We start from the raw sequence: 27,952 nt of genomic DNA, 5'->3' as shown, positions 1-27,952 counted from the left end.
CGTAGTATTGCAAGACATTTAGGCTGCTTTTATACAGGCGCCACAGAATTTACATATGTGTACTTTGCTTACGGGAGACCAAATTTTCATTTGATTAGATTTTATTTCATATTATCCACCTGAAACTAGGAAACGCGACCAAGGCGCGCACTCACATTCGCTCTAAAAAACAAAAATAAATGAATGAAAACACTCATGAGCGGGCCGGGCCGCGATCGAAAGGTATGCTGGTTGCGTGTTTGAGGCCCCTGTTATAGGCAAATTTGTGTTCACACTTCAGTGACCCTCTTATATAAACATTCCTTGTGTGTGCTGTTTCTGACGATCTTTTCAGGTGCAGACCACACGTACTCGGTGGGACCACAAGAGAATGCAGCCACTACTATCTGTAAAAAAATGGATATGCTTCTTGAACTCTGCACCAGACTTCAAGAAGAAAACGCTAATCTGAAGGCAGAGAACAGTGCTGTGAAGGCAGAGAACAGTGCTCTGAAGGCAGAAGTGTGCGAGCTAAAAATTGAGAGGTTGAAAAACAAAGCCACCAGCAACAAGGAAAATGTTTCCACGGCAGATTTCGTTGCTGCAGACGAGAAAAGGCTGCAGTTTTACACAGGATTTTGCTCCCATGAACGTTTCATCACATTCCTTGAGCTTGTAGAGAGTAAGTATAAAACAATGAAGTCAAATGGGGGCCGACCGCCAGCACTTTCGATGCGTGAGCAAATAATCGTCGTACTTTGCCGGCTAAGGGTGGGACTTTTGGAGCAGGACCTTGCTTACCGATTTGGTGTCAGTGTCTCAACGATAAGCGCCATGTGTGTTTACTGGGTGAATTTTTTGCACGAAATGCTTGTCCAAATACCCATTTGGCCAGCCCGCAGAACTATTGATAAGTTCATGCCCGAAAGCTTCCGAACTTGGGACAGTTCAACTCGAGTGGTAGTCGATTGTACGGAAATATTCATTGAAATGCCATCAGACTACAACACCCAAAGTGAAACATACAGCCTGTACAAAGGGCACAACACCGCCAAGGGGCTCATTGGCATTACGCCAAATGGGTTCGTTTCATTCGTGTCTAACCTAGCACCGGGCAGGCTGTCAGACAAAGAGATTACAAAGCACAGCGGCTTGTACAAGCTTCTGGAGCAAGGAGACAGTGTCATGGCAGACAGAGGATTCTTGATAGAAGATGACCTTAGTGAACTTGGTGTCAAATTGAACAGGCCGCCAATGTTAAACGGTCGGCGTCAACTCACAGTAGCGGAGGAAACTCGCACACATCAGATCGCTAACCTGAGAATCCACGTTGAGCGAGTGATTAGAGAGGTGAAGAACTTTAGAATACTGCGATATGTTTTTCCAAACGTGATGGCCGACAAGCTAAATCAAATATGGAAAATTTGCTGTCACCTCAATAACTTTACACACGAACCACTTCTTAACCGATAAGCAAAGTTCCAACTATGCCATGTTTTCTATTAATGTTCTCTGAACAGTTTTATTTCTCTTCCTTGATTAGTTGTTGCTAAATGAATGAACATGTGTTCCATTGTAATTACGACATGCTGGCTGCCTTGTTTTTTTAATGAAATCGCAAAGTTTAAAATATGCATGTTTTGTATTAGTGTTCTCTGAGCAGTTCTAATTTGTCTTTATTGCTTAGTTGTTGCTAAAGGAATAAAAGTGTGTGTGTTATTGTAATCACAATATGCTGATTGCCTTGTCTTAATGAAATCAAAAATTTTATTTTCTGCATGATAAGCCTTGACACTTCTTAAAATCAATCTAATGAAATGCCACATGTTTTTCCAGGACTGCTGCTATCCCTTGCACTTGTGCAACGCATAAAATTGCAGTAGGCAGGGAAGCATTTTGTTTACCCAGAGGTCTCTGTCAAATGGGATCCTTTCGCTAGCACAAGCTGCACCATTGTCTACTATGAAGTCGCACCAAACCAAGCCTGATATCGCCATTTGTCCTTGGACTTGGTAGTAGTACTTGTGGTTGCGCCGCAGCTTGTTGTCCTTGAGGTACACAGCTGACCTCATTGATTCTTCGAGTGGCTCTTGGCGCTCCTTTGCAGCTGCTAGCGTTTTCACTTCAGCTAGCCCAAACTGGTCCCCTTCAGCGACGACTCTGTCTGGCGATGCGGCCAACACTGGCACGCCGGGATTCACACACAGTCCGCAATCATACACTGTAACACTTCCCTTTTTCAAGGCAATGTAGCGTGCCACAGCCGGTTCCTCATTCTCCACTCCAAAAGACATGTGTTTTATCTTTACTGCTGCGTTGCCAAATACCCTGGATAGGAATTTTTCATCCACTTCTTTCTGTCGTGACACAATTTCTCCAAAATGTGACGCTGTGAGCCGCTTCGATCGTTCCGCGTGCCACACTTCACTGCGACTCTGTAGCCGTGTGGTAGCTTCAAGCTCCCACGCCTCCTCAACTGACAATGCACAGTTATTGTTATTGTAGGTGGAATGAACATGTTCCACCCACAGAACTTCCGTAGGAAGCTGAATCGGAAGAGAAGCGGTGCAGGCTTTTTCGGGCAGGCTCACTATTTCTTGTGGCGTGAATGAGGCGTCCTCCAGAACAGAAGCCAGCATAGGATTGATTTTCCGCTTCTTAAGAGCCCTGTGGAGCCCCACCAGGTCATCTTCTGTTACTTTGACGCCAATTTGTTTTGTGGTTGGCACAAACACTTTTTGCTTCCCTGGCTCATGCTTCACGAAGTTGAGTTCAGAAAACTCCAGATGGCTCACATTATACTTTTCGGAGCCAGTCTTCCATGACCTTGCCCTTTCAGTGCAAGATGTTTCACTAACAAAATGAGTGTCCGAGAGCACGGCATCAAGCAGAAGCCACAACAACGCGGCAACATGCTTGCATACGCCTGTGGCCCCTGCGCGGCATTCACACCCAGCCTCGGTAATGCTCGCATCACTCTGGAGTATTACTACCGACGTCTTGTACAACTTATACAGGGCGAAAGACGCCTCCACTGACGCTTTCACCCAAACATGATGGTCCGTCCGACACAGCAGCACTTGGCGCACTTTGTTTGCTTTAAACATCCGGTAGCCCGATTTTTTGTGCTTGTCAGCCCTATGCCTCTTTGCATACGTCGTGATGCAGGCTTCACTGAATTATTTGGGAAAATCCCGCAGTTGCTTTGTCCACGGTCCTTTCGGTATCCTTTCGAAGAAATGCGCATTCTCCAGGGCTACCAGGGCACACCTGAAAAGTGTGATAATCAATTTGTAAACTTCTTATCACACACAGCAGATGAAGGAAATTTTAATGTCTAAAATTAGTATAAGTCACAAATTTTTAAGGCGTCTTTCTTCTTTTTTCCTCTTTCTTTACTTAGACAATGTCTAAGAGGGTACCTGTATCAATAAATAAATAAATAAGAGGGCACCCAGGCAAAAGGCAACAAATACCTTGTCTAAGAGGGTACCTGTATCAAATAAATAAATAAGAGGGCACCCAGGCAAAAGGCAACAAATGCAGCAGGATGGAAAGTTGGGCGAGTTGGTGTTGCGACATGGTGACTAAACAGCGCAGAAGACGAAACACAGAGAAGAGCAAAAACAGGACGAGCGCTGACTATCAACTGGGGTTTATTGGAAAAGAAACATATTTATATACAAGGTCACAAGTAAAAAGCGTGTGCACTCCGTTGGTATCACCTCAGACAATCAGAAAAAGAGTGAACAAGCAGAATCAAAACCTTTATCGGCAATCAAGAAAGGCTACTTCTTTCTCTTGCAAACATACTGAGGCATGACTAATGCAAGCGTCACCGAGCTTTTTTATGTGTGAAGCCTCTATTATTTCACGTTTACGCTGATTAGAATGATTAAAAAGAATGACAGTTTTATCAAGTATGGGCTCGCATGAAGGCGTGGAGCATGACCGACAGTGTTCTGACATGTGGGACGTCGGCGTTCCCTTCAACGCATTGAAGTGTTCTCTTAAACGTACATTAATACAACGGCCCGTCTGGCCGACGTATACCCGTCCACATGATAACGGTATTTGGTAAACAACACAAATACAACAAGTGACATACTTATTATTGTGTTTAACCGAGCAATCTTTGTAGTTATTGGCGCCGGAACCTTGCTTCTTTCGGTTAACTAAAGCACACACTCTACCGAGTTTATTTGGGGCAGATATGGCAACCTGCACCCCATATCTAGACGCTATCTTCTTCAACCTATGGGTGGTCCGGTGAATATACGGAACAACAGCATACTTTTTTCGTTGATCTGGTTCCCTCTGAGTGGCGGGCTTTTCACACCCTTTTACTACTTTGACCAGTTTATTACACGCTGAGGCCAAGGCACAGTTTGGAAAACCCGCCTCCGTAAGTTTTTTTACCTGTTCTTTAAAACTGGCGCCCATTGAGTGCACACAAGATTTAAACAGGGCAGAACGTAGGCTAGAGAACGCTATAGAGTTTTTCACAAGTTTACTATGGCCTGACTTATAGTTTAACAAGGGCTTAACTGATCTGGGGGCGAATTTCCAGCAAACATGTTCTTCGCCGAATTTTAGGGAGAGGTCAAGAAATTGAATGCAATTTTCTTTCATTACTTCAAATGTGTACTTAAGTCCCATACCATTTTCTTTAAATACTTTCAGTATATCCGCAATACTGCGGAGAATGGAACACTTATCAACAAACACAATATAATCGTCGACATACCTGTACACTTTTTTAACCATGCCCGACAATTCTCTCTCTAAGGCACGATCAACCTTACACAGAAAAATGTCACTTAATAATGGAGCCACCTTCGAGCCAATGCACACACCCGACTTCTGTAGAAAAATACCATCATTGAAACCAACAAACGTAGAATTCAAATAAAAAGAGAGCAGTTCTAGAAAGGATTCCACACTTATTCCACTACAGTTTCTGAAGGCCAATTCGTCATTATCGACCTTAATACATTCTTCCACTGCAACCAAAAGGGGGTTCTGAGGCAACGAGTAGTACATGTCTTCAACGTCGATGCTAAAGGCTCCGATATTAGCAAGATGCTCATTTTCTAAATACTCTATTATCGTTTCTGAGTTCTTGACGAGAAAAGGCTGGGCAAGATTCAGAGACATAAGACATTTCTGCAAGTACGCGGACACGTGAATCTGCCAAGTGGCCCTCTCAGACACGACGGCGCGGAAAGGAATGTCGGTTTTATGGGTTTTGGCGGTAAAGAAGACCTCTAGATTTAATTTCGGGGCTTTTTTAACATATTGGGCTACACTCTCGAGGTTCAGATCCTCAAGTAGGGACAAGGCTTGCTGTTTCTTTTCCGCCAGGTTAACGCTCATCTTCTTAAAGTTCTTATCCACGGCAGACATGGCCTTCTCTTGATACTTTCCTTCAGGTAAAACAAAGAAAAAGCCTTCCTTATCAGATACAAGGGCGCGAAGATCGTGAGAAACCAAGTACTCTGCTAACGGTTTTACAGGGTTGCGCTTCCGAGGTTCTCCCGACGAGCGGGCAAAGGCTTCCACACACTCATTTACACACCTGCTTCGTTCATCCTCATCGGCGTGTCTGCTGATTCCTCTGGCCAAGACGACTTTGTCGACGGGCTGAAGCCGAGGTTCAAAGCAGAACTTGGGGCCCAACTCCAGCTCTCGGCGATGGCGGTCGGGCAGTTCAACTTCACCGAGAGTGAGTAGGCGGCCTTGCGTGGGATGCGCTTTTTCCTTTTTCGGTAGGGAGGAACGCACCGCTTGCCACAGGAACTCGGTTGTCTGGTCGATCGTTGTGCACCAACCCCTATATTCACGGTCACGGGATCGCCCGCCGCAGTGAGTCTTAAGGCAATCCCGAAAGAATCGGGCTTGCCTACGCCACTCCTCCGAGAACATTCTGCAGTAACGCCTGGAGCGAGCAGGAGTGGGTTGCAGCCATCCGCACACTCGCTGGACGTCTTCTGGACAGGACCCGATCCTTAAATGCCAAGAGGCGATGCGCGCTTTTACATTGCACGCGGCAATGAGCGAAGCTAGGTTCGCGGGATTAGAGGGATCGAAGGTTAAACACTGAAAAGAGCCCGTTGAAAATGAAATGAACTGCAGCAGGATGGAAAGTTGGGCGAGTTGGTGTTGCGACATGGTGACTAAACAGCGCAGAAGACGAAACACAGAGAAGAGCAAAAACAGGACGAGCGCTGACTATCAACTGGGGTTTATTGGAAAAGAAACATATTTATATACAAGGTCACAAGTAAAAAGCGCGTGCACTCCGTTGGTATCACCTCAGACAATCAGAAAAAGAGTGAACAAGCAGAATCAAAACCTTTATCGGCAATCAAGAAAGGCTACTTCTTTCTCTTGCAAACATACTGAGGCATGACTAATGCAAGCGTCACCGAGCTTTTTTATGTGTGAAGCCTCTATTATTTCACGTTTACGCTGATTAGAATGATTAAAAAGAATGACAGTTTTATCAAGTATGGGCTCGCATGAAGGCGTGGAGCATGACCGACAGTGTTCTGACATGTGGGACGTCGGCGTTCCCTTCAACGCATTGAAGTGTTCTCTTAAACGTACATTAATACAACGGCCCGTCTGGCCGACGTATACCCGTCCACATGATAACGGTATTTGGTAAACAACACAAATACAACAAGTGACATACTTATTATTGTGTTTAACCGAGCAATCTTTGTAGTTATTGGCGCCGGAACCTTGCTTCTTTCGGTTAACTAAAGCACACACTCTACCGAGTTTATTTGGGGCAGATATGGCAACCTGCACCCCATATCTAGACGCTATCTTCTTCAACCTATGGGTGGTCCGGTGAATATACGGAACAACAGCATACTTTTTTCGTTGATCTGGTTCCCTCTGAGTGGCGGGCTTTTCACACCCTTTTACTACTTTGACCAGTTTATTACACGCTGAGGCCAAGGCACAGTTTGGAAAACCCGCCTCCGTAAGTTTTTTTACCTGTTCTTTAAAACTGGCGCCCATTGAGTGCACACAAGATTTAAACAGGGCAGAACGTAGGCTAGAGAACGCTATAGAGTTTTTCACAAGTTTACTATGGCCTGACTTATAGTTTAACAAGGGCTTAACTGATCTGGGGGCGAATTTCCAGCAAACATGTTCTTCGCCGAATTTTAGGGAGAGGTCAAGAAATTGAATGCAATTTTCTTTCATTACTTCAAATGTGTACTTAAGTCCCATACCATTTTCTTTAAATACTTTCAGTATATCCGCAATACTGCGGAGAATGGAACACTTATCAACAAACACAATATAATCGTCGACATACCTGTACACTTTTTTAACCATGCCCGACAATTCTCTCTCTAAGGCACGATCAACCTTACACAGAAAAATGTCACTTAATAATGGAGCCACCTTCGAGCCAATGCACACACCCGACTTCTGTAGAAAAATACCATCATTGAAACCAACAAACGTAGAATTCAAATAAAAAGAGAGCAGTTCTAGAAAGGATTCCACACTTATTCCACTACAGTTTCTGAAGGCCAATTCGTCATTATCAACCTTAATACATTCTTCCACTGCAACCAAAACGGGGTTCTGAGGCAACGCCGCAACAAATACCTGACGCGGCCTCGGTACTTTTACAAGTCACACCAAATTCTTCACCTATTAACAACTGCCAGCTGCAACAGCTTTTAAAGGACTACATGAGCCTTGTTTTATGGCTTGGAAAAAATCATGACAACGCTTCGGATCAAAACTAAAAAAACCTTACAACTGAGTTGAAACATTTACTTTCGGATAACCTTGTGCGACGTAAATACCAACGGAGATAGTTCCGTTTAGACATTAACGAAATGGTAGCTAAATCATAAACGTAGAGCGAAATATACAGCATAACAAATAAGCTGTAGGCTGCAAATGTCCTGTACACGGGTGCCGCATATTCGACGCGAACGAAAACTATCCCATGGCTCGAGCTGCCTGTGTTTTGCTTGCAGAAGACAATCTTTCGCGCTGCACTCTTTAGGAAAAAAAATACCAAAGCGAAAAACGTGCCATAACCATAACGTAAAGCAAGAACTTCATATTCGCGAAAAGGGCGACGTAACACCGGCCAAGACAAATCTCTCGTAAGCGTAGCCGATCTCCCCACCTCAACTCCGTGCCACACTTGTTCACAACTCATGTTGATAGCAGCCTGTCTTTATTTTTACCGACCGCATCCGTTCCCTGATTAGCCAGAGTCACTGTTAATAATTAATATTCCTTGCTTTGGCTGAGGTTTCGTTACGACGTATCCTTCGCTTTTCTTGAAGGTACGCTGTGGCGAATCGCATGCTAACGTCGAGCCAACGCCATAGTATCTATTGTCACGGATGGCTTTGCTTTTGCGCCGCTCCCTTACTGCAGTGACTGATGAATATCAATAACAGAACTAAACCGCAATACGTCTATACACGCTCAGAGCGAACGCATTTTTGCACTTTTTCAACGGAGACAAAGAGCTTGATTGACTCACATGGTTGACGCTCAGCAACAAGGCAACTCCGGCTCTGCTACAGCCAAAGTCTGCAGATTTGTTGTGTCGTCTCTGCAACTTCAGGGGGTAGTGGCTATCATCATATAATGCGAAGCGGCACGGTTCACAGATGCGGCATTCGCAAGTGCAATCGCATACAACAGAGGCGGGAGGTCAGGACGGCGCACTCCTCTACGGGCCGGCGGGGCAGCGGGTCCGGCTGGTCCGGCGGCTGCGGCGCTCATTGTTCCCATGATGCTTTGAGGTCGCTGTTTGGGGGCGCGCGCAACTATCCGGAAAGGTCTATTACCTCGCCCTACTCTCGCTGCCAACAAGTCCGCCTCAGAGAACTTATGACTTGTGTAAACCTTTCCACTGCTAAACGACAAGAGATTTTTCCTTCGTTCGAAGCCCAGGCATATAAATCACCTGAAAAATACCGGAAACTAAAGAACGTATCCTTTATTGTCCGGAACAAGCACAAAGAACATAAAGAACGCTCCATGATATGTACGGAATTATAGAAGCAGCATGCAGCGGCGCGGCCCTACTCGTTCATTCGAGGAGAGAGAGACGAGAGCCTTCCAAGTTACATAGACATATGAAGGAGGCTATAGTACAGCGGACGTGGTTTCGCTAGGCACCGACTTTGCGACACTGGCTGTGGCATGTCCGGTCGTTTCTGTCTTCGCACTCTTTAAAGGCCACCTCAACGTATGTTTCGTTTTCCGTTTACATTTGGCGTTTCTGTTGTGGGTGCTGACAGCGCTTCGTTACGCATGCAGAATCTGCGAGGCACGCACTTTTGTTTGTACGTATGTATGCTGGGCGAAATGCTGCCAGCACAATCCTTGTGAGCTAACGTATCCGTTTGTTTCGCCTTGATTGGAGCGATACCACCTAAATAACGACAGCCCTTGGTAGGGGAAAAAAGATGTATCTTACAACGGTGTACAGGTGACAGCAGATCGGGAAAGAGCAGACATGTTTGTGAGCCGACGGGGAGCGTCCGCCTGCTATAGCCTTATAAATGCAAGGTCATGATCCTCGGTTCCACTTCCGGCAGGCAAGGAGGACCTAGTATAACGGTGAAAACAGAAAGGGTGATTCTCGCGCATTGAAATGTTTTCACTGTGGACGCAATTAACGTCGCTCTCGCGAATTGTTCATACACGTAAAAAGCTTCCCTTGTCCCTGCAAAATGTTTTGTTGTTGCGGCGGGTTGTTAAGACGTGCACTTTATTCCGCTGCAGGAGATAGCACCTATGTGAAGCGCACGTGTAATAAGCAAGGTGCTGTAAAACTTCTTTGCAGTGTGCTTGAAGTTAGCGGTGTGCTCTGAGCTTTGTATGGGCCGATGGAATATGCTAGTGTGCACCGAAGCACCGACGCACCATATATAAAAAACGCAAGTTAATGTTTTCTTTTGCCATCTTCGCGAATGTTTTTGTCTAGTGTGACCTGTCAAACATGACTGCTGCCCTTGCGCATGTCGAATCACCGGTGTTTCAGGGCACGCACTTTCGACATGCGTCGGTCACCAAGCATGTTTCAGTTTAGGCCTATAGGCAACATGTTTACGCAGGCAACAGTAAAGTAAGAAAACCAGGACGATAAAACCACATGGCCGGTAAAACCTAGTTTACAAGTCGTACTCTGTAAGCACGTTATTTTGAAGCACCCAGATTGAGACGTGGAGGCGCAAGGCGGTGCGCTTGCATATTATTCTTATCCTTAATTTTGGACAACTATTTTTCACAAAATCTGAACAAAAAATATCCACCTATGAGGAACGCTTCATTTGAGCGCATTCACGTGGTTTTGGTGCGCACTGACTACTTGCGCGAGGCAGTTTTGCTCTTCTACTTCTTCTTGTGTTGCCTTTCCTGAGCTGAAGAGGGCGGCTTCGACGTGTTTATTTAACTTTATTTTAATTGTATCCTATTTATCTGTTGCCCCAAGGCCGACATTTATGCTTGTAGTTCCTCAACCATTTTACCAGCTGCTCCGCCGACTCACTGAGCAAGCCTGTGCCGTCTGCAAACCACAAATTCCTTAAGTATTCTTCGTACATCCGTAGTTCTGCGTTGTATCATTCAAACTTCCAATGTATCTCCTCTAGAGACGCTGTGAACAGTTTTGGCGAGATGGTATCTGCCTGTCGTACACCCTTTCTGACTGCGACTTTTCGCTTTACTTGTGAAGGATCATCCTGCCCGTACATGCCTTATATATATCATCTAGGAGTTTTATCTAGGTCTCCTCTATATCCCGTGGTCTTACAATGCTTCAAGCAGAACTACGGTGCATACTGAATCATACGCGTTTTCACAGCCTATAAGTGTCATGTAAAGGGCTTACTAAACTGCACAAATTTTTCTAATATTTATTGACGACATGGATGTGGTCCTTTGTTCACGATCCTTTCGTAAACCCAGCCTCCTTTCTGGGTGGTTCGGAATATAGGCCGTCACTTATGCCGTCGACTATTACTTTGGTAAATATTTTGTAAACAACTGAGAGTAGGCTGATGGGTCTGTAAGTCTTACGGTGTTTAGGATCTCCCTTCTTGTGAATCAGCAGAGTGTTTGTGTTTTTCTAGGCTGTGCGCACTTTTAGAGCCCTTAAGCATTCTAAAAACAGACCAGCAAACATTTCAATTACTATATCTCTCCCTCCTTCAAAACATCCACGGTAATACCATCGTCACCTGCAGTTTTTCCACTTGGACGATTCCACAAAAAAATGAAATTTATTTCATTCTAAGTGGCACCCAAGGTATTGCACAGGACGTAAGAGTGCTAGGCAAGATTAGAAGCAGCATTCATAGGACGCTTAGGTGCAAACTAAAGTTGTATCTCAAACAAGAAAGAACGAAAATTGTGAAAAATAAAAATCCAGCATAGAATCAGTCAGAGCCACGACGCAGAAAATTAAAAAAACCTTCGAAACAAAGTCGCGCTCCTAAGAGAGGAGAACGAGAAAAAAGAAAAACAGGAAAAAGGTTGTGTGCTAGAAAAAAACCTACTCCCACTGATTGCCCTACTTCTTTGAGCGATGGCCTGCCAATGTGAGAAATTATGTACACGAGGCACGTCCTGGAAAAAAATGGTAGGTTTTCTCGCGTCGATTGTCCGCCTTCGCTCTTTTGAAACATACAACAGCCCATGCGGGCTATACAATAGTAAAAACAACCTCAGCTAGAACAGTGTGAATGAAGTGTGAGTAAGTAGTACATGTAAATTTCCGGGCCAGCCAGTACTCCAACTTCGGAACAATGGTAGCACTAATAGGCAAGGACGCTAAAGGAGTGGAGCCAATATTTATTAGGTCGCTGCGTGGTCGGCCAGCGTCCCAAGCACTCGTGTACTAGCGTTGTCATGTTCACATTGGGCCTTAGCCAAAAAAGTATCTTCGTACTAGCATCTATGAGCAAGTTCATACACGCCAGTTTTTGTTTTCAACGAATGACCACCTCGGTGGCATGTACGAAAATCAGTCTAAAACAGTAGCAAGCAAATATATGTAACTGAAACTATATCACATTCGTCTAAAGAAATACACCATCTTCCCGCGAGGGGAACCATGGGGTAGATGCAACGCATCGGGCAGGGGGGTAAAGCGAGCTCCGAGACTGTACGAATCGTGGGCGCTGACATGATACAATTTCCATGGTTGCCAGATCAATTGTGTTCAGTCTTCTAAAAAGTTGTTCTGTAATTATTTAACTAAAACAAAGAACTGAAGCAAAATAGTTACAAAGAATTGCTTCAGTAATTAAAACTAGCTTTATAAAAAACTTTTAGTGTAATTAAGCTCTTATTAGCGGAGAAAGAGAAGTGTGTATTTCAGTTTTGGTTTCGATTTTTTTTAAGTGTGCTAGGAAGTGGCGAGGCCCTTGCGCCTGACTTGCGTAGTGTGTGTGTGCAGTCTTCAGCTCAGATCTGCGTGCGTGCAAAACGTGTACAACTAGTACAACTCGGATGCACGCGCTGAGCAAGTGCCTGCCCGGGCGCTTGCGAGGCTGTCATTCTTTCTTCACGTTAAGCGCCCTATCTATTGCCCCTGAACTGACGCCGGAACAGCGATTCTGATCTGACCTTGACTATCGCAAGTTCACTGCAGGCTACGGAGTGGCAGCCAGCGATCGTTCCCGTTGGAAGAGAAATAAAAGGAGCTTTTATAATCGTTCGGTTCCAGTTGTTTTATTCATGGAACTTCTTACAGCTCTTCGTGCTTCGAACTTTCACGCAAACGTTCGTGAAGGTAGAACGAAAAATTAGGTAACGAAATGCGGTTTCTTTTTTAATCAGTCAATGTTCTCTCCTCGCGCGCTGTGTGCGGTAAATTACTGCCCATTCAATACTGCGCATTCAGTCCCGCAAGCTTTCCCTTTGAAGTGGTGGAAAGCAGCTAGAACTTGACGAATACAGACAGGAAGGAAAACGGCACACGCCGCGGACTGTATTTCGCATACTCCCTTGGCATGCATTCTTCCACTCCGTTGGCATGCGATCGACCGCGCTCTTTCGTTCCTGTGCTTCAAAGCGCCGCGACTCACCGGCAATATCAGCGTTGGCCCATGCGATGTCTTTTTTGTGTGTGTCAATAAAGGTTTTACAATGAGCTAAAGCCACAGGCAGTTCACTACACTTCGTTCGAAAAGCATTGGGCGAGTCGCAAAATGTCACAGAATGGCAAATAAAACGGCACAGCGCAAAAATGCACGGAGATCATACGGAGATTCATTATTCTGTGCACCCAGTACGGATCAGCTGACTCCTTGGCGTCCTCGCGCATGCGATCAGTCACATTCGAGCTTGCGAGCAAGTGTTGCGTGAGCGTCGCCACATCTTGCTCAAATAGTCTCAGTACATACAAGTCGCACGTACGCTAAACCGAAAACACGTCGGTTACCTACCCACAGGAGATAAACTACGCAATGCTGTCGACGCCGCCTACACAAAATCCGCCTGGCCAGCGGTCCGCCATGTTACAATTTCTCCCGGCATGCTTCGCTAGCCGGACGCGGAAACACCACCGTAGCACGTTGCCAGATTACAACCCATCGCTTTCGCCGTTTTCAGTAAGCAAAAGCTCAGCTGGCAACCTTCAAATCGTTGTATCATGTCTGCCACCGTGTGTCGTACGGTTCCAATGCATTGGCTCAGCGGCGCGCTTTCCCTCTAGAGTCAGTATATTATCTCTATGGCATCGGGGGTTGCCGTTGCGTTTCCGTTATGTTAGCGATGTCAGCGTGTGGATTGCTGTTGTTGTGTATCCTATTTACGCAGCATGTTCACCCCCGATGCATCGCATCTACCCATGGTTCCCTCGCGGGAAGATGGTGTAAATTTTTAACCGAGCGCAAGTTGCGCGCTAACGCACAGCTGGCGCGGCGACGGGAGCGAGCGCAGCCGAGTGCAAGCTGCGCGCTGACCGCGCTGACGCACAGTTGGCGCTGCGGTGAGAGCGGCGGACCGCGCAGCTGCCGCGGCGAGGAGAAAGGCGGAGGGATGCGGACTACGCCGCGACAACGACGCGGGTCAAGGCAAGTTAAAGAGATGTGTTGCATCTAAAAGCCGGCTTCGCCATGCCCAGCGTTTAAAACTGCACGCCCGGAGACACCAACCATGCGGTTCAGGCATTCATGTCGTCCACTTCACAGCCCTACGGCTCTACTTTTAAAAGTTCCACAATTCGCGAACGTAGGCTCACAGAAAATTTTAACAGCACAGCTGTTAAGGGGCTTGTAATGTGGATTGATGCTAATCGCGCCAGGCGACGCTACATACTAAGCCGACAGGTGCCTCCACCGCCTCGACGGCCGCTCAGTGCTCGCGGCGCACGTCCATTCCCCTAAATATGCCCGAATAAACTACCAGACCTTCCGTGGGTTAGCTTCGACTACGTACACCCTTTGTCAAAATTCCCTAAACTAATCCTAGGCCTTCTGGACCACAAAAATTAAAAAGTAAGATTTACCTTTAAATTCGACAAAATTAGCTTATGGTAGTAAGCAAGAAATGTGTTTTTTCTGGCTTTCCGGCATAATACGTTTCAGCGTCCCTCGGGATGAAAGCTTGTACATTTCTGGGTGGTGGTGGTGGTGGTGGTAAAAACTTTATTTATCCAGAGCTGTTAAGAAAGAGGCACCGGCTGGCAGCACCGGAACACTACAGTCCCCTAGTCGACGGCCACGAGCCCGATGGCCCTAGCGGCGGGTTCGGCCACCTGAATCACACACTCTTGAAAATGTTGGTCGGAGCTGAGCAGAGTAGCCTCCCATTGCTCTACCGTGGTAAGGGGCAGAGACCGAGTAGGATGGAGGGGGGTTTGCAGGGGCACGCGCCCACTATGTGGTGTAGGGAAGCAAAAGGCGCACCGCACCACGCGCACGTGTGGCAGTATCGCGTGGGCCGTTTCAACTTGGCCTAGAAAATTTTGACACAGACTGTACATGTATACGGTGGCGAGTGGCGTTGTGAGTGACCCTCGCTTCGGCGGGAAGTGGAAGCCAGCATGTCGAAGTCAGCTTGCTGTTTCACCAGATTTCACGGGCGTGGAAGTGGCTTTACTTTTTTCAATCGAGGTGTAAAAAGCAAGGCAGGGGTATACATGCGTTTATATTTTCAGATTACCTGCATACTCATGAAGAGTTCTGAATCACTGGGAAGCTTTTCTCGAATAAAAATAGTACTGTTGCTGAACTCGAATGCGGCTACTCTAAAAGAATATTTTCTAATCATCCATTGACTATTTGTTTTTTATGTTCAGAACGACCTCACTAGAACCTTGCAGGGGCTACTTTTGTAATAAAAACATCGTCTTCCGGACATATTTAGAAACCACGCTAGCATTTGGGACGCTCTCGTAAATAAGCGATCTGTAACAGCGGCAAGGTCAGACCCTTGGTGCAGGGGGGATGCGGACGGTGTTGAGGGCAAGGTATGGTAGCCATATAGAATTATTAGGATCGACAGTTGGGCTAGTTGGTTTTGGTACATCGTTAAACAGCGCTTGAAGACGAGGGCGATTGAAGATGAAACACACGACAGTGCTTAATTACTCGCTACTAATTGTTTTAGTAGCGGCGATTATAAGAAGCACAACTGGGGGCTCTTTCGACCACGGTTGCTGGTGGTGGCGTTGTAGTGTACGACTAATCACAGAGCACGCCAAGACGATAGCCTGCGAGGCTCGGTTTGCATGCGTACCACGCTTTACTTCTTGCATGCGCGAAGCTCGCTGCAGTCAAACCCGATTATAACAAACCCGAATAGAGCGAATTATGCTATATATCGAACAAACAAAGATCAGTTACGAAAATACACGCGAACCTTATTCCTTATAATGAAGTCCACATCTGATATATCGAACTCGGTGCGCCTAGAATTGCCGCCAAATGCATCGTCTCAGAGTGGCCATCGAGAAGTTCATTGGCTGCGATAGAGATTTTGAGCCTTCCATGGAGCGACGTGACTCCAGGAACTTTCCGTAATTGTTAACGACGTGACTGATTCACGATTAAACCCTCCCAGTCAGCGAGTCCGGACCAAAATGGAAGCATTGACGAACTGTGGGAAGAGCCCGCCAACGTTCCCGATGTTGTGCTGAAAGGAGTGCCCTTCGAGGATTGCCCGAGTGTCGACGACGACGACGTTGTCCTCACTTTGAGCCCCTCGGACGCCCATACCGTCGCCGATGTCATGGCTACTGGCGCTGCTGGAAGCACCGAAGAGGCGGGGGATGTCGCGAGCGGAAGCCGCCCGATGCCTAATGAAGCGCTTTCGGCAGTCAATGTGCTCCACCAATGTTGCTTCGATATTGAAGGACACGGACTGCAACTGATGCAAATGATGTCTTATGTAGAGAATGCTGTGCTAGTTGACACCGCCAAAACGAAAGTGAAAACAAGAATCACCGCTTTTTGGGAAAGTAGGTAGTTAAAGCGGAAAGTAGCTGTATTGCTTGCAATAAAGATAATTTTCTGTATGGTAATGGGATACTTTATGGTGTTCGTTTCTGCATGCGGGGATGGCAGGAGGAAAAGGGTTGGGGGTGGGGCGGTCCCGCGTACTGCGAACTCGTAACAAAAAACTCGTTATTGGCGGGTTCGGCTATTTCGAATTACTGGATATATCGAACTAATCGTGACGCATATTGCAGTTCCGGGTTTGACTGTATAACCGGGTTTGACTGTATTTGCGTGCGCTGCTGACCAAGTTTTATATGTTTCTCAACGCCGGTGACAGGCCGTCTGATGGATTGGAAATTTCGTAGCGGCCACTGAATATCCGCCGCAATCTATCTGCAGTTGCGCCCTGTGTTCCAACAGCATAAGTCATAAGCGGCGACTCAGATTACATCGAGCCCCTAACAGTCCCAGCGGCACCTCCACGCGCGTGCGCAGAGAAAGTACTTGGAAAAGGTTCACTCCGCGACCCAAACTGGTCGAATTCAAGCGAGCTGCAATCCTCTGTTTGAAAACACGTGTGTTTTGTGGCGGCACAATGAGCAGCTGGCAAGAGAAGTGATGGACGTGTCTCACGTAAAAATAAAAAAAGACAAGTGTGTCGCCCGTGCGCCAGATGAAAAAGAGTGTCTTACTACCGAACGTGATAACCTAGGTTGCTGAGTATTTTTATGTCTGTGACCATCTTTATTTTGCGCGAATCGCACGAAGTCGAGGTTACGCCCTGGGCGTGTGTTTGTTGTGGTAGTATATATTTGTGTTTATGCCTTGAAAGAATGAGTAGGAAGTAAGCGCCATCGTGTGTTTACTCTCCTATTGTACTCGTCTCCAAGTGCTGTCTAACGATGTGATGTGGTAGCCATTTTATATTTTGTAGTTTCAAGTTTAAAGGCCATCAGAGGACGACAGCACTCTGTTTACTTCCCTCCTTAAATCCACCGCCGGCTGCAAGGCACGCCACTTCAGCCAGAACACTGAAACGAAGTGTGTTAGGGACCCACTTTAATCGAATTTGGGCAAATTAGCAATCCTTCAGGGCCCCTAAGCATTACTTTGCGTGACTTGAGCGGTCGCTTGAATGAGTACTTTTGCTGTGAGTTTTCTGCCCATCCTCCTCTCAATTATAGACTTGGGTTGTGTGAGCTATAAGCCCGACCAAGCTTCAACACTGCTCTTTCACTACCATGATTTAGAGTGAAGTGTTGTATTATGTACTCCCAATAGTTACTTCGCCCCGAAACTGAGTGTCGTTAAAAACTTTGACCTCAATGTTATCATTAATACAAGCTTGAAAAGAAAGTTGGTAGGTTGTAATCAAAGAATCAAAGCAGAAGACAGACATTTACGCAAAATGATGCGCTCAGAATTAAGCTCCTCTGTACTGAGAGCGAATTCCCTTTGTCGAGCAAATCTTTGTCGAGTGTCAAATGCGATGGCTTGCCGATATTTTTGCCATGTCCCTTGACACTACTACAAGTGCCGAAAGAATGGAACGCTTATGCTGTCTTGTTTTTAAGCACAATACAAATATTCTTTTTAATTCTTCAGTTTGAAGCACATTTCCATAGTTTTATTCAGACACTTTTTGTGGGTAATTATTGAGGTTCTATCAAGGTGATAGAAAAAAGCCTGAAATTCTGCGTCCGTCGCAGATTTTTCTCCTGAAATGTTTAAACGGCAAATAAAGGATGTCTGAATTTCTTTGAGTTATTTTGCACCCTACAGGGCTAGAAGCAGAGAAACTTGATTCTGTCTAGCGCAGAGGAATGACGTTAGAAATTCATTAATAAGCGGTATATTGTCCTAGTCTGAATAATTAACCCGGAAAGTCCCACTCAAAGGAAAGAACATAATGAGCTCATGTATTTACACCAGTGTACATTATTACTCAATTTTTATATTATTTGCAAAATTCAACCAAACATGATGTGACTGTTGTGTTCTGCAAACGACTAGGCGACAGGACCTCTTAATGCTGTGCTACACGGTCGTGTTAAAGGCGTTACGAAAGCCTTCGAGGCTACTGTATATCGAGCGGAGCATTTATTAAACCTATTAGGCGCACTTATTACGTGCAAACGTTCAACTGCCAACTGCAGGTTGCCGTGTAGTCGAGGTATCAGAAGTACATTAGCCACTGAATTATAGTACCATATAAAGCCCGTTCGCTTTAGGGACCACGTTTTCTGTAACCATATTAGGTTGGTTGTGGTGGTGGTAAAATATTTCTTTCTAGTTAGAGGAAGTTCGCGCTCGACTGCAGGAGAAGCCCCCAGTCCAGGCCTCCGCCGGCGGTTGCTGTCCTGCGTGCCCGGTCCAGCAACTGTCGCTGGTCCTTAGGGTCCGGGCTTCACAGCACCGCCTCCCACTGCTCGAGGAAGGGGGTGTGGATAATGGGGGCTTCTGGTTTGTTCTGGCAAGCCCCGGTGGTTAGGTAGACTGTTGGATGTTCGTAGCACTGTGAGCATATTGGTGGATATATGGTGGGGTGTATGATATGCAGGAAACTAAGAAGTGGGTATGTGTTTTGTCTGCAGTTGCTACCAGGCTACAGCCCCTTCTCGGGTGAACTTCGGGTGCTGGGGTGGGTAGGCACATCTGGCAAGGCGGTGGTGCTGCAGAAGTGCACGGTACTGCGGCTGGACAGGTTAAGCATGCTAGTACAAAGCAGTAATTCTGTCATCAGAGCAGGACCCAAATAAACACTGTTTGTATGTTTCTTTCGTGGACATTTTAAGCGACATGACCGCATGGTTGGGAAAGTATTACCATTACATGACTTAAAAAACAGCGCAAGATGAACCAGGACAAAAGCATAAAATATGGCGGTACAGCGGCAACCGGTACACAGGTAGGTGAGTTAATATTACGGTAGTCATTGACCGGCAGTATCCGGTAGATTGTTTTCGAAAGCCGAAAACAAAAGAGGTGGCCCAGAAATGAAAGAACTTGCCATTTGGTTTTCGCAAAAATTCGGATATAGTTCGGCTCACACATCGTACGGTTGAAACTACTTTTTTTTCTTTATTAACAGTCTTCAAAACGCATATACAACACACAAATAACCACACGCTACATGTGGTGCGACACACAGCGACATAAACTCCCCAGCCGTGACTCCGGCTACGCTTTATCTTTTAAACTACATTTCGCGTTACCACGCGCTACAAGAGCCTACAGAATGCAAAATAGACAAAAAATGGGTCGTCGTGGAGGTGCTGGGTATCGATCCCAGTACCTCTCGCATGCTAAGCGAGCGCTCTACCATCTGAGCTACACCCCCGACGGGGACCGCATGCATAGAGAAGGCAACAAGAAAAAACCGAGGCAATCTGCCAAGGCCTGTGCGCATCATTGCACAACCATTGCGAGCGGCGCAACCGGATTCGATCTCGGTCGAAGGCAAGAACAAGACAACGAGAGCGATTGGGTAAAACCACGTTGTTCTGGCGTCTGTCCCCATAGGGGGTGTAGCTCAGATGGTAGAGCGCTCGCTTAGCATGCGAGAGGTACTGGGATCGATACCCAGCACCTCCACGACTTTTTTGAAATTCTTTTTCTTGTGAGGAAGTAGTTCACGGGTGCCACATGTAGTGTATTTAATGTCAGTTTGATTTGCTACTCCTTCCGTGAACGTCGAAAAGAACAGTTCCACTTTTTCGACCATCTTCTTTGCTGTCTCAGTGAGAATCATCCTGACAATGTCCTAACCAGGACATCTTGCGCCGGCTTCTGATCGTACAATCAACAGACATAGCAGTCCGAACGTGCGTTTGTTCATTGCAGGCTAACCGTCAGGTAGGATGGGGAATGACGCTAGCAAATCTATCCCTTCTTATTCAGCTGAAGCTTAGGTTGCTTTAGGATGTTTTATTGAGATGGTCATGTTTGCTGCACGCGGCGGTCATACCGCAGTTTCCGCATTGCAAATTCTCTTTTCTGAAAAAGACGCCAACCTAACAGTATCCACCATGGGTTAGCGCGTGCAACTACACTAATCGTGGAATCTGTACATTGACAACGCTCCCTTCTGCTCCGTCTACCCGCAGTGTGACCTCTTTGTAAAAATTTTTTAGCCCAAGATAAAAGTGCGTGGGCGAAGAAAATTCAACGTGCAAGGTTACCTCTTGGGCGAGCATGGAAGGCTTCATGCCAGACGGCAGGAGAAAACGCCTTTCCTTCGTAGTGTCATAAAATGATTTGGTCACAGTAAAACGCTTAGCTCTTGTTTTGAATTCTTTGTGGCCCAGACACATTTGGTGCGACCTACAAACTTTTGACAGGCTACGTTCCGCCTGCTGCAAGAGTGAGTGAGTGAGTGAGTGAGTGAGTGAGTGAGTGAGTGAGTGAGTGAGTGAGTGAGTGAGTGAGTGAGTGAGTGAGTGAGTGAGTGAGTGAGTGAGTGAGTGAGTGAGTGAGTGAGTGAGTGAGTGAGTGAGTGAGTGAGTGAGTGAGTGAGTGAGTGAACGTGTGAGTGAGTGAGTGAGTGAGTGAGTGAGTGAGTGAGTGAGTGAGTGAGTGAGTGAGTGAGTGAGTGAGTGAGTGAGTGAGTGAGTGAGTGAGTGAGTGAGTGAGTGAGTGAGTGAGTGAGTGAGTGAGTGAGTGAGTGAGTGAGGTTCTAGCAAACGGGCGCACCTAGCCTTGCGAGGCGTGCCAGTAATGGCCCCACCCGAGTGACACGTTTTAAAACTACTCGCGGCGAATCACCGAAAGTAATAGAGGTTTGCCCTTCAAAAAGTACAAGACAAGGCGTAAAATGTCTCACCAAGCAACCCAGCGTCTTTTTACGAGTGGTATGTCGTCAAAAAAGAAATGTGAGGCGGCTCTTCGAAGTTCTTCAAATAAAGTTGAGCACTCCATCGCATGCATGGGCGGTCCATGAAAAAATGGCTGACGTCACCAAGCACGCCGCACGTTGGACACAAGGCAGGTTTTCAAGTCATGTTTGTGATAACTCCGGGCATCAAAAGTTGCATTGATGTTTTGTAGTTGGTTAGAACGACCGCGCACCGCATACCGAGTGGTTTAATCTTGTTTAACGCTGCCTCAACCACAACTCTCTCCGCCTTTGTGCATGACGCGACGTGGTCGAGACGACGAGCCCAGGAAACATTGAAGGCGGATATCACAAAAACCGACCCGCTTGTTTTCAGTCCTCTGCCTACAGAACTGTCCGTAAATGCATGAACCATGTGACCTGTGTCCATACGCGCGGTTCAAGTATTCAAGTACTAGCGACCTGGTACGCGACGTGGTCGAGACGACGAGCCCACGAAACATTGAAGGCGGGTATCACAAAAACCGACCCGCTTGTTTTCAGTCCTCTGCCTACAGAACTGTCCGTAATTGCATGAACCATGTGACCTGTGTCCATACGCCCGGTTCAAGTATTCAAGTACTAGCGACCTGGTCTCAGCTGCGTGGGAAAATCGCTTCGAGTGGATACGGGGAATGCATTCATGCGCACTCCAAACTCTCAAAAGACCAAGGTGGTTCCGACCTCAGCCGTTTCTTTCGCCAGTGCTGTCAAAGAAATCTCAAAGTACTGAGACCCGCGATATGTGCGAGAATGACTGGAACTCATTGATGAAGTACCCGTTATCTATGCTTGGATTCCACTCGTCGCTCATTCAGAGCCGGGTGCTTTACCAGCTACCTTTGCTTTTTTGCTCCCGCATATCAATATGACCGTTTGGAAGCTCATCACAGAAAGGGGCTTAAGATATTGCTCGGAGTTCACCATGCGGCATCAAATGCCAAAGCCCTCCACGAGTCGCACTCTTCGCCTGTCCTCTTGATGGGCTCACAGAGGCTGCTATTACAACTCGCCGTTTGGGAGAGTCTTATGTGGGAAAGCATTGCTCAGACGCTTGCCGCAAGGCCTACCACAATGCGTTACATATCGTCTGCGCCGCCGTTCTGCCTTCCCCAAAAACTTTCCCTTCAGGATCTGACTGGTGTAATTAACTTCGTGTCCCCTTTATGGAGTTCGAAAGGGCATTTCACACATGTTGTGTGCTTGCCTCCGCTTCTTCCGGCTTAACGCGCAGATCACTTCGGGTGAGGAGCCCTTTTGTAAAAGAGTTCTTAGGCCTATGCAACACGGGTGGCAGTCCGCTGCGGGATTTCAAAGCTGCAGAGGAGCAGTTTACAGCTGCGTGGATTGGCGTATGTCATACATGAAGCGGCTCTAACAGGGGACACAGAAAGAAGTAACCGCAATGGCACGTGACTAACAACTCTTTATTTTCGCGCATTGTGTCCACCAATGTTTGTGCAGGTATTTGTTTTAGCGATTCCTCACCGCATATTCACCGAACTTTTGAAGCAGCGAAACCATCATTCTTCAGAGTTCATCTATTCCGTCGCGTTAAAAAATCCTTTTTTCGCCTTAATCAATTTTAGGATCATCACATCTAAAGTATCGAAATTTTCGTAAGCGTAATAGTAAAAATTAAAGCCGTTCCACTCAATGTGAAAGCTTTCGGAAGTGCAGAGCAGTGATCCGCCATAATGGGCTGTACCGCCGTTATTCGCTCACTCTTACTACCCATGACGCTAATCGCCACCCTTTCTCATTCCTCTCCTGGTGGAATTCTACAGACGTTTGTCCAATGCATTTCAAATGTCCCGCCTTCACAGTGCTCGCGCGCCCCCTGCCTGAAACTGCTCCAATGGGAGTTCTGTTCTTTTGTGCTTGCTTTTCCTTCCGCACGTGCCGGCGTTGCACTGCCACCTGTTTTCGCTTACTATCGTGAAAACCAACGCAACGAGCGTTCCTAACTGAATGAACGCGGGTGCTGCCGGTTAATTACGTATATTTTGCCTCAAATGTACCTGCAGTTTTCTTTGCGCTAAACAACGCGGAGATGTACGACAAGCGCCAACAGTTCACTAATTTCGAACGCTTATGGCTATATTAAAACCGCTTAGCTTCCTAAGCCTCTGTGGGATGCTGTGGGGCTCGACTTGGGTCCAGCGAGCGAGCTACGGCGACAAGGCGAGCCCCTAAAGTGCTCTGCACTTAAAACTAGAACTATATTTTCGGCGCACTTCCTCCGCAGTAACCCTTGCACCATTAAAATAAATTCAAATGCTACAAATGCATTCTCTTAAGAACAAGCAAGAAACACATCTGAGCTACACCCCTACAAGAATAGGCAGAGAGAGAGAAGGCTCTTTATTAGACGAGAAAGCCGAGATGTTTGCCCGAATTTCGACACCAACATGCTACTCGCCGGGGAAAGGGGGAAGGAAAGCCCCGATAGATTACGGAGCAGTAGAAAGAGCAAGAAAAAGAACAAATAAAAGAAGAAAGGAAAATAACACAAAATTGCACTCAGTTTGTCAGGAGTGTGATCAAAAAGTCTGTCTCCTAACTCTAAGTGACTGCAACGACGCCAATCTCGTCCAGATAGCCCAGCAACGCCGCCAGTACTTTGCGTTGAGCTTTTAAAGAGGGCCATGGACCAAGAAGTACTTTCAGTCATTGGTCTTGGGCTGAGGTGCTCTAGTTTCTGCACAAGACTACACCTTGCGTGCATTAATGTGGAGCATTCCAACAGCAAATGCTCCACGGGTTCCCGCGATCCCCAGTTGTCGCAGTATGAATGTGTGGTGGCGCCAAGTCGAAAAGGGTATGACTACGTGAGCGCTACGTTGAGACGTAGTCGGTGATACAACGTCTCTAATCGACACGGAAATACCTCGGGCAGTTTCATCCTGAGCTCAGGGTCTATGTAGCGTAGAAACGCATGGGGCTGCTCTAGAAGGGACCGGAGACGGTTCAGTTCCGTTAAAACAAGTGCCTTAGTCATAGTTGTGGCATCACGCCTTCTAAAAAACGTCTTCCTCACATTACGCATTTCCGGGCCCCTGCGAGCAGCTTGATCCACCTTCTTGTATGCCAGAACCCCCACAGTGACCGGGAAACCAATGAAAGTTGTATGGTGTCCAGCATCGTTGGCAAAGTGGTGCAGGTATGTGATGTCATGAGAGGCGTGTTCACGAAAGGTGAAGCAGTCGCGGCGTTGCAGGCTTTGGAGAACTGCCTTCGAGTCCGTGAAAATGGTCCATTCCCTCGGCCGCTTGCGTAAAAGGTAGCGTATAGCTTCCTTGATGGCTTGAAGCTCTCCGGTCCTAGATGATGTCGTCAGCTCGAGGTGATAAGAGAGCGTCTGGCCAGTAGAGGGAATAAATATTTCGGAGGAACCTCGCTCAGGTGTGCAGGAGCCATCTGTGAAGATGTGGTCGGTTTCAGAGTAGAGCGGGCTGATACATTAAAATGTTAGTTGGAGGAGTTCACTTCGAGGCACGCTCTTTTTAGAGTCAATTCCGGGGATGCTGCATGTGATACGTAAGGGCAAAAAGGTCCATGGCGGGAAATTAGATGGCATTGTTTTTGACAGAAAGATTTTATGCCCTCAGCGTTTGCCCGAAGCTAGATTTACCATTTTCAACCATACGTGTTGGTATATAAATTTTTGCGTTCAGCCGATGTTTTAGATGTATTCATCGTACCTATGCACAACGACCCTTTCGGGACGCAGGGGCAGATGCGGTGGCAGTTTTTTTTTCTGACCGCATCTAGCTGCTTTCTGCTTGTGGGCGAAAGCTTCTGGAGGATATGAAAATCGTTCAAGAGGCTCGCGGAACGCAAAGGCAGGTGAGACGCCACTTAAAAATGTTGAGTAGGCAGTGATGGGGGGACTTGTGCTCAAAACTGGACGTTCGCAAGCCTCTATCGCGAATTTGGCGCATCATTAAGGGAATGCGCAACAATGTTTAGCAGCTATACCCATTCCGAGAGCTATCGTTGCACGACGACATTTCAATAAAAGATGCGGCTGAAGAGTATTGTACAATACTGTGCACAAGATCAGTGCCTCGGTCACGCCTCATCAGTGCTCCCTCTGAAGCCCCGCTTGCAGCTTGCCCCGCCATCGACCTTCCTTTTTCCATACACGAACTCAACTCAGCCATTCCTCGTGCCGACAAACATTCTTCACCGGGTCAATACAAAATAACCTGCGAGGCCAGTTCTCGCCTGTCCCATCACGTTCGATTGCATCTCTTAGAAATTGTAATTCAATATGGCTCCGTGGCACAGCACCTTCCCAATGGAAACTAGCTACGCTAGTGGCATTCCAAACCCTGCTAAACCACCAACGACGTAGGATCCTCTCCAATTGCTAGCTGTGCTCAGCTGAGTCGGTAAATTTATGAAGAAAATGATGTTCAGAAGAATGGCGTGATACCTTGAGAGCAAAAAAACACTGTCCGCCTCAAGAGAACGGTTTTCGCGAAAACAGAGCAGCCAGTGGCGTGAATAGCAATAGTTTCCTATCTGAAAAAAGAACGGGCAGTAAAATTGCGTGACTTTACTTCGTCGCTCTCGTTTTCCTCTCGCCCTTGCGCCCGACCCAGATCTAATCCTGTTCGGCGCCTAATGAAGGTGGCGCAATGATACCCACTGAGCCTATATGCTTGTTGGTACTTCTGGTATTAAGGGATGCGCGTGTCGGGGGTGTAGCTCAGATGGTAGAGCGCTCGCTTAGCATGCGGGAGGTACTGGGATCGATACCCAGCACCTCCACGACTTCTGTTTTTGCACGCGCCACTTGTTTTTAATAGTCGTGCGTGCGTATAGCTGTTAAAGGTTCTACAACTTCGTGTAATATTTTATGCCTACTGTAAAACAAGTATAATTTTATGCCTGTGATAATGCAAAAGCGTCACAGGTGAGCCGGTTCTGAAAAAAACACAATTACTCGTACAGAAAAGGTTATACTTGATTCTATTTCTTAACGGGGTTGACACAGACTGCACTTACATAATTACGTATACAGGAAAGGTTATCCTTGCGTATGGGTTGACACAGACTGCACTTACATAATTACTTGCACAGGAAAGGTTATCCTTGCGAATGGTTTGATACAGACTGCACTTACATAATTACTTATACAGGAAAGGTTATCCTTGCGCATGGGTTGACACAGACTGCACTTACATAATGACTTGTACAGGAAAGGTTATCCTTGCGAATGGTTTGATACAGTCTGCACTTACATAATGACTTGTACAGGAAAGGTTATCCTTGCGAATGGTTTGATACAGTCTGCACTTACATAATTACTTGTACAGGAAAGGTTATCCTTGCGCCTATTTTTAACGGGGTTGACACAGACTGCTCTTTTAGTGGTAACCTACCAGAAATGTTTTCTCAAAAAGAAAAAATAAGGAAAGCATCGAATAAACTATTTCATTTTTTTTTTGTGCTTATCGCAAATTGCCGTTTTCTTTTTCCAGGGAAAATGGTATCCTCAAACACCAAACAGTACTACTATAATCACCATTCAACATAGCCCATGGATAAAATTACCATGAGTAATACTAAAATAAACTCAGTATATCAATACCGGTATAGCATTTCGCTTTCATCGTTGTCTTGTCCAATTAAGTTCACGGCGGACCGTTCCTCATGTACATGAGGATGACATATACAAAATAGCACCACTTACGCCGAGCCTCAAACTTGTAGGTTATATTTAGTGCGGTAAGAAGTAAAGTAAAAGTCTCTTCCGATTTATCGTCACAGCCATTTCTTTGTACCACTGAGCATTTTTTCAGAAAAAAATGCACCTCAAATTACCTGGTATTTACTGCTGCTAAAACGATTTCAAATCCGATCCAATACAATGCAATTTAGTCTAGTTCAATTCATTTCAATCTAATCCAATCCAAATCCGATCCAATCCAATCCAATTCACCTCGCGCCTGCGAAGCACGGCTCTGCAGGAGCGCTCTCTCTCTCTCTCTCTCTCTCTCTCTCTCTCTCTCTCTCTCTCTCTCTCTCTCTCTCTCTCTCTCTCTCTCTCTCTCTCTATCTGGCTTTCTAACCTTTTATTTTGTTCTTGTTAAGCTTTTGTGTACCTTTTGTTCACAGATGTTTCGATTTACACGGTGCTGTGCCGTGAGCACGGACGTCGTACGCCGGACGGACAAGCCTCGGCCTTAAGGTGCTTCGCCCCTAAAAGCCTCGTGAAGCTCTTGTGCTTTTCGTCGCGATAGGGCGAGAATTTGTCTCCTCTTTCGTATGCCCTGCCCGTCGCGCTGGTCTCAGCCCTTCGATTGGAGTGAAAATTGCGGATTACGTGTGCCTGCCGCTCCGGGATCAGGGAAGATTTCAGATGAGCGTTTACAACCACCTTCATCAAGCCTTTAGCGTACATGTGGTTCCGCGACCACCTCTTCAGATTGGTCCACCTGGGCGATCAAACTAAGTTTTGCAGGGCTGCTACATCGTTTTTCTTGATGCGAAGCATCTCATGCTCGGGGCTGTGTCCCTCCCTCCCTCGTTGTTGTCGTTGTCCGCCGTCCGCATTCTACTGCGCATGCGCGTCTCTTCAGCCCCGTCACCGTTTGGGCTGACGTCAGCGCAGTCCACTATAAAAAGAAACAGT

The 27,952-nt window shown here is 46.5% G+C and overlaps 3 non-coding genes across 3 annotated transcripts; 2 read left to right on the top strand and 1 right to left on the bottom strand.

Annotated features, from left to right (window-relative positions):
• Window positions 1-19,700: 19,700 nt before the first annotated feature.
• Trnaa-agc (transfer RNA alanine (anticodon AGC)) lies at window positions 19,701-19,773 on the bottom strand. The gene has a single exon. It is a non-coding gene; the product is annotated as a tRNA-Ala (tRNA).
• A 181-nt stretch (window positions 19,774-19,954) lies between these two features.
• Trnaa-agc (transfer RNA alanine (anticodon AGC)) lies at window positions 19,955-20,027 on the top strand. Its single transcript has one exon. It is a non-coding gene; the product is annotated as a tRNA-Ala (tRNA).
• A 5,985-nt stretch (window positions 20,028-26,012) lies between these two features.
• Window positions 26,013-26,085, top strand: Trnaa-agc (transfer RNA alanine (anticodon AGC)). Its single transcript has one exon. It is a non-coding gene; the product is annotated as a tRNA-Ala (tRNA).
• The last annotated feature ends 1,867 nt before the right edge of the window (window positions 26,086-27,952 follow it).

The sequence above is a fragment of the Haemaphysalis longicornis genome, unplaced genomic scaffold (genome assembly GCF_048455015.1).
Source record: "Haemaphysalis longicornis isolate Haplotype H1 unplaced genomic scaffold, Haemaphysalis longicornis Haplotype H1 scaffold_5, whole genome shotgun sequence".
NCBI lineage: Eukaryota > Metazoa > Arthropoda > Arachnida > Ixodida > Ixodidae > Haemaphysalis > Haemaphysalis longicornis.
The sequence above is the reverse complement of the archived record's forward strand: the minus strand, read 5'-3'. Positions and strand labels throughout refer to the sequence as shown.